Source organism: Otolemur garnettii, unplaced genomic scaffold, assembly GCF_000181295.1.
Source record: "Otolemur garnettii isolate 467f Iridium unplaced genomic scaffold, OtoGar3 scaffold00103, whole genome shotgun sequence".
NCBI lineage: Eukaryota > Metazoa > Chordata > Mammalia > Primates > Galagidae > Otolemur > Otolemur garnettii.
This window is the reverse complement of record NW_003852498.1, coordinates 3,627,956-3,635,254: the sequence shown is the minus strand read 5'-3', so window position 1 is coordinate 3,635,254 and position 7,299 is coordinate 3,627,956. Positions and strand designations below refer to the sequence as shown.

The window sequence follows — 7,299 nt, the reverse complement described above, 5'->3', positions numbered from 1 at the left end:
TAACATCCCAGGACCTCAGGTGATTCAGGAATATATGTAACTTGTTATAAGGATTAATCTGGATCAGTTCTTGGCACAAAATTGTCATTATATAAATTGAACATCTCTAACCTAAACATCTGACCTCTGAAATTCTCTGAAACTTTTGAACAACAACAACAACATGTTCTAAGGAAACGCTCAGTAGAGCATTTGAGATTTCAGATTTTAAGATCCTCAGATACTCAACTGGTATGGATTTAGTATTTATAAATATTCCAAAATCTGAAAAAAATCTTAAATCTGAAATACATTTAGTCCCAAGAATTTCAGATAAGGGATCCTCATCCTGTGTAAATGTTAGTTGCTGTTAGCTTGTGGTATCCTCTGATAGGTGGGATTTTCTTTGTGTATGTGTTTAAAAGTATGTATGTACCAGGAAGCATATAGGAATTAGTAAGGAAGAGCAAGACCCATTAAGACATGGGGTATGGAAGAGAAAATAGCCACACTTGAGAAGGGTTCAGGGCAAGCTATGACCTTGGGGAGTGTCAAACTTCAGTGACAGCTCAAAGATAACAAAGATGGCCAGGAAAAACTTGAAGATATAGGAACTAACTGATAACAGACTATGAGTTCCAAAGCCACAATGCAAGAATTTAGAATGCATTATGGGGAGGAAGACTGGGTTAAAAACTGAAGCGCTACATAGGGATAATATCCCCCATTATGATGGATAACCTGAGAGGGCAGAGCTGGCCCTGTTGCATCAGATAAGTGAATGAGACAAGGTACTAAGGACCTGGTCCTGATTGTGTTCCCTGCTGGGACTGGATTCGTGCAGTTTCTCAGAAGATGCAATATGAAGGCTCTATGAAAGACTGATAGAACTTGACTGTGGCCTGTGTAGAGTCTAGAAGAGCCATTGCCTGGCAAGGGTGCTAGAACACTTCTAAGTAAATGACGACAAGTTCATGTAGTAGTGCCAAAGCTAAATCTTAACAGTTAATTCAGGTCTCTAAGACTAGGTCAAACTTCATTATATGTTTTCAAAACACCTACATATTATAATGTTATAATTAATTATGTAATTATTTATTTATTGACTATTTCCTCCCACCTAGAATGGGCAAGAAGTGAATCCCTTCTATTCGCTGATAGAATGTCAGAGCTTTGCATGTAATAGTCACTATATATAATGCATATTTATGTATCTATGCCTTCATTTACATTTATATGTATATCATCTGTTTGGGGGGAAGTTATGTGAGGAGTTAAGGTGTCAAAATTGATTTATTGGCAATGATCATACCCAATTTCAAAGCTATGCTCTCCAAGCCTGCTGTGTCTATATCTACTTATCCATGGCTAATCGGGATTGTTTTTGGAAGAGCAGCTCAGTGAGTAATGGAGTTCAGGCCTACAACTGTATTGAGGGCTTCGCTAGCAGCGTCTTTATAGACTTTTCCCAAGGGAAAAAAATGGAGACTTGACCTAAGGATGATCAGTCTTAGAAGTGTTAAAACAGAGGTCCTCAAACTTTTTAAACACGGGCCAGTTCACTGTCCCTCAGACTGTTGGAGGGTCAGACTGTGGGCGCCGGGATGAGTCGGCTGCTAAGCAGGACAGGCAGCAGCGGCAAAAACACCTGGTGGGCTGGATAAATGTCCTAGGCAGGCTGCGTGTGGCCTGTGGGCCATAGTTTGAGGACACCTGCATTAAAGCTTGAGGAGCAGAGTATGTGTAGGCTAGTAAAAATGCGAGTTCACTTGGAAGTCATTCTCAATGTCTTGTCTAATTCAGTGGCAAAAAAGATTATATTACCTGACATTGTTCAGTGGTTATTTCATGTAAGTATATATTTCTTTACTTGACTAGATAATACTCCCTAGTGATAATACTCCTGAGTGTCACTCGGGCTGGAGATAACTGAGCCTTGATTGGCCAAAGCCAGTGACTTCTTATCATATCCTATGGGAGAATCAGATTGGCATCACGTAATACTACACGTAAAAGTTGATTTTATGGTCAGGGCTCTGTGCTTAATGGGTGAGGAAGCAAGGTTGGAGAACATTCACCACCCTTTTAATAGTAGGTCAGTGAGTTGGGCCTCCTGGAATTAATGAGGCCATGTTGTCAGGAGCTAGGGGCGTGAGAGCAGACACCAGGTCATTTATTGCTTCATTCTTCCTAGTATCTACTGTCTACAGAAGCACATTCAGAACTGTTTTTCTTAGGGACATAGTATATTTTATGTTCACTATCACACTGGCATATAGCTGTGGTAGCATGACCCTCTTACACATGTAGTAGCACACTCACTTGAAACAGACAACTTTTTAGAGTTGGGAAATCTATCAGAAGACTTCATTGAGGACTTTGTGGTCTTTTTCTCTCCTCATTATCCACAGTTAAATTGACCCTCCTTTTAATAATTTAAACACGTGTCTGCATTCAAACTGAAGAAAAGGTAAAAGAGAAAATCCAGGTGGGATTTTCATGGAAAGGTGATAGTGCTTTGCAAGTAGCTGGGGTCCAGTGAAGTGGAAGCAGTGAGCTGAGCAAGAAGAGAATACGTAGACTCAAAGCAAATACTGGAAGGTGTGTAGAAAAAGATGAGGGGTGGGAGCAAAAGAGAATAAAGCACATTGGAACCCTTCAGATCTGAAACAACTTGCATGTTTGATTCTGTATCCTGTTCTTGTTTCCATCCTAGCCTGGTCTGTTAATTTGCCTGGAATCTGTGTCCTGGAATAAACATCACAGGTGGGGTTGAGAGTGGGACCCAGAAACTCTTTACACAGAGGCTTGGTTTAAAGCCACTATGCACACTTATTCCCGTCTATTTGATATTAGCACTGCCATTGACAAGCCACATTGGCAGGGACTACACAGAAAGGCTACCCGCTCTTGGCTTTTCCTCCCACATCCACCTTTTTCTTTTTCTTTCTTTCTTTTTTTATTGAATGGTAACTATGTACATTAATTCACTTCTGGGGTACAGTGTGGGGTTTTCACATGCAATCCGATCTACTTCCATCAGAAAGATTCACTTGTACCCCTATAAGATAAACCTCAGAAGTGATCCCTCCAAACCCCCTCCCTCCACGCATTCCCCCCTCCCTTCTCCTTCCCCCCTCCCCATATTCTTAGGCTATTTGGTTATAGCTTTCATATAAAGGTATAAATTAGTTTCATAATAGGGGTGTGTACATTGGATACTTTTTCCTCCACCCACATCCACCTTTTACCTGTACAAATAGTACATGGATATAATTCCAAAATGCTCAAGGCAGTTTTTAAAATTCCTTGAGCTATGTGGTCTTAGACTCTTGAATAAAGCCCTGTGCCATATAACACTCTTTGCCATCATTCCTCTTGGATCACATGACAGCCTCTCTAGTCTCCTTGCTGCTACTTTTGCCTCTCTCCAGGTAGTAAGCAAAGTGATGATATGGTATGATTTTGTGTGTCCCACCCACAGTTTATATTTGAGGCCCTAGCTCCTAATATGATGATATTTGGAGATGGAGCCTTTGGGATATAATTAGGATTAAATGAGGTTATAAGGGTAGGCCCATCGTGATAACATTAGTCTCTGATATGAAGAGAATCAAAGTGCTTCTGTTCCCTCCCTCCCTTCCTCTATCTCCTTTCTCCCTTCCTCCCTCCTTCCCTCCCTCCCTCCCTCTCACCCTTCCCTCTCTCCTCCTCTCTCTCTCCCCCTCCATGTGCCACACTGTGAGCAGGAGTAGGTTCCTGTCTGTAACCTGGGAGAGAACCCTCACCACCTCACCAGCCACCGACCATGCTGGCACCCTGATCTAAGACTTCCAGCCTGCAGAACTGTGAGAAAATACCTTTCTGTTGTTTAAACCACCAAGTCCATGGCTTTTTGTTATGGCAGCCCAAACTGACTACCATCGTCATCTGTCAACAATGACGATGACAGATTGACAACGATCTGTCAAAATACACCTTGAAACTTTCCTGCTGAAAATCCTTTAATGACTTCTTATTTCTCCTGGAATAAAATTCAGATTCTTACTGTAGTCTGCGAGGTGTTGAATACTCTTTCCTCCAACCCCCTTTCTTACAGTCCTGGGAAAAGTCATTTCCCACCACAGAATCTCTGCCCTGCTCATACTGGCCTACAGTGCTCACCTCCCACTATTTATTTTCGTCATTCACCTTATCAGTAGTTCTAATTATTACTTTAATTATACACATGATTGCTTTCTAAATACTTTTTTTTTTTTTTAGGTTTGGACAGTGATCCAAATACTTTCTTACTGAGTCTCTCACTAGAACATAAACTGCATGAGGACAGATGCGTTGTCCTCTCCTTTCATTGATATGTTCCTTGTTGCAGATGCAGCATTTCAGATATAATGGGTGCCTGTAAAATACTCAAAGATTGAGTGAATACTAACCTAGAATTCTCAAAGCATTTTCATTGATATAAAAAATTTTCTTCTTCTTTAACTCACTTACTACAGTTTTGACTTCTTTAGGTTAGGATTGCTTATGGAACATATTTCAGCACCACATTTTTAGTGAAATATGGGCTATATAGCTGGGAACAATCTGTTTATAAAAATTTATTGTTCCTTCACAGGTATACAATGGGCTTCTCCACAATCATACCTTTTAATCTGGAAAACTGGGATTCATCTCTGAGCCCTGCAGTCAGGGGTAAGAAGGCTATGTCCTGCCTCTCCACAGACCTCACCTCTTCTGTGGGGCCAAGAGTTCATGGGGCTGAGGAGAGGTGCTCACCCAGAGCCTATCCACTGCTCTCTGGACCACATTCCATGACACACACGCCTATGGAATCCCACAATGAAATGACCCAAGCCAACTTTCAGGCCCCTCAGGACCTGTTTCGTTAAGACCTATACCCTATTCTTCAGCTTGAGGAGTGGTTATTACCATTGGTATGGACAGAGCTTGGACAAGCAGACTGAAGGATCCTCTGTGCAGGGCCAGACAGATCAAATGTGGGGTTGGGAAAAGAAGCCTGTCTGTCAATCAGTAATATCAGAACTGGTCAGACAGACTCGGCCCCAAGAATAAGCAAGGCCTTGGCTTCAGGCATTTACCTGGTTTGTTCTATAAACTTGGACTTGGAATTAAAAAATGGGAAAACACTCAAAGAAAATTATGATAAGAGAAAAACAAAGAAAGTGTATTGTTCATAAAGAAGCTCTTAAAGAGTTAAGGAAGCCTTAAAGTGAAAATTATATTACCAGGAAGGTGATTTATTTATTAAGTTTGTTTGGCCAGAGTATGGGGATTTTTGAAACACTACAAGTTTTATATTCTACCTTATGAGCTAACTCTTGAAAAGGGAAGGGAAGTTAAGTTTCTTCATAAATGTGCTTATAGAATTTCACATGGAGCAGTAGAAAGTTATTTTTAAGCACTCCTTGCCAACCCTCCAGAAGTTCTGCACCGTTGTACTGATTGTCTCTGTAGCTATAAAATGGCAAAGTTTGTGACTTGAAAGCAAAATAGAGATGTGTTCTGATCATTCCTTGAGCTCGTCTCAGTGTTTCATGTTCAGGGTGGGGAGGTGTCTGTGGATCAGTGCTCATGGAATAGCCATTGCTTTGTGTCTGGAGAGACGTGGAAGCAGCCTTTTACTGCTTAAAGGGATTTAAGCTATATGAAATATGTGTCCTCCAAAAACAGAATCATAGGAAAATAGAGGACAAACAACTCAAGAATAAGCACATTTGGACTTTAATGTGATTAATCTTAAGTTTGGTTATAGATAACATTATGCATACTTTATTTTTTTAGAACAATGAACACCTTTCTTACATGAGCTAAAACAGGAGAAAGGAGGAACTGTTCGCCTTTCTGGGCCTTGGTTTTCGTCAGATAAAACTCCAGCTCCTCACCTCCTAGCACATAGCCATCTGCTTGGCCACACCGGCCGGGTCTTGTTGCAATACACGCAAGAAGCTTGCTCTGCTGGAGCTGCTCCTCCAGAAGACTGCTCAATTTGGCCTTCTTTTTCCTTTTGTCATGTTTCTTCTGAATGGTGTTTGATCATTTTTTGTTTAGAATCTCTTCTTCCTCAGGAGTCAGCTTGGCCCCCTTCTTGCGACCCAGGGGCAGTGATGGTAAGATTCATACCACTGTCGGTATGGTGAGCTGTCAATAAGCACATACAGTCCTTCACTAAGGTCTTGATGCTAACCCACTTGTTATTGGATGCGTTGTAGACAACATCAATGATCCTTGTTCTCACTACAACACTCTGAGCCCCAGAAGTTCCCCACGTCTAGCTGCAGGGCATGGTATTTCTTTTTTCCTTCCTTCCTTCCTTCCTCCTTCCTTCCTTCCTTTCTTTCTTCTTCTTCTTTTTTAGAGATATAGTCTCACTTTGTCACCCTCAGTAGAGTGCTGTGGCATCACAGCTCACAGCAACCTCCAACTCCTGGGCTTAGGTGATTCTCTAGCCTCAGCCTCCCGAGTAGCTGGGACTACAGTCACCTGCCACAATGCCCAGCTATTTTTTTGTTGCAGTTTGGCTGAGGCCAGGTTCAAACCCTCCACCCTCAGTATATGGGGCCGGCACCCTACCCACTGAGCTACAGGCACCGCCCAGGCACCGTATTTCTTGTTACCTCCCAGCACACTGACTGTGTGTGTGCGTGGCGGGATCCAATCTTAGTGTTGACAGTCGGGTGTCCTAACTCACACTTCCACTCCTTGTGGAAGGGCTTTCTCTTGCCCCCACTCTTGGAGTGCTTGTGCCAGTTGTCAGGAGAGATGCCCATCGCTCAGTGCTGGCTGTACACACATTAAAGTGTCTAACTAAAGACAGTTGGTTTGGATGTTGCAACACAACTTTCAGTTAGAATCCTTCTAAGTATTTTAAGGATACAGAGCTAAAGTAATTTCTTTTTTCAATGTCAGATTAATATGAGAGTACACATGTTTAGGTTATATTGTTTTCATTTCTAAGGTAAAGTTCAAGTTGTAGTTGAGCCCTTCACCCAGGGGGTGTGCTGAATACCTTCATATTGTCTTCATTAGATGGACCTCCCAATCAACTTGAATGAAATAGTGAAAGACAGGATCAGAAAGGTAGAAGTGAATAAGAGAAACAAAGGGTTTGTAGAAAAACAATTGGCTCAATTGAGGAGGATAATAAAAGTAAACAATGCAAATTGTATTTGACTAGGCTGAAGGGATTTGACAATGTGAAAAGGTATCCTTTTCTTTCTTCCCATTATAAATAAAATAAAGCAAATATCTTACTTTCTCTGGCCATAAACTTATAAAAATACCCATCCCTGTATAATA

General features: G+C 41.5%; 1 pseudogene; it reads right to left on the bottom strand.

The window, feature by feature from the left end:
• Positions 1–5,772: 5,772 nt before the first annotated feature.
• On the bottom strand, positions 5,773–6,770 carry LOC100964802 (annotated as a pseudogene).
• Positions 6,771–7,299: the final 529 nt, after the last annotated feature.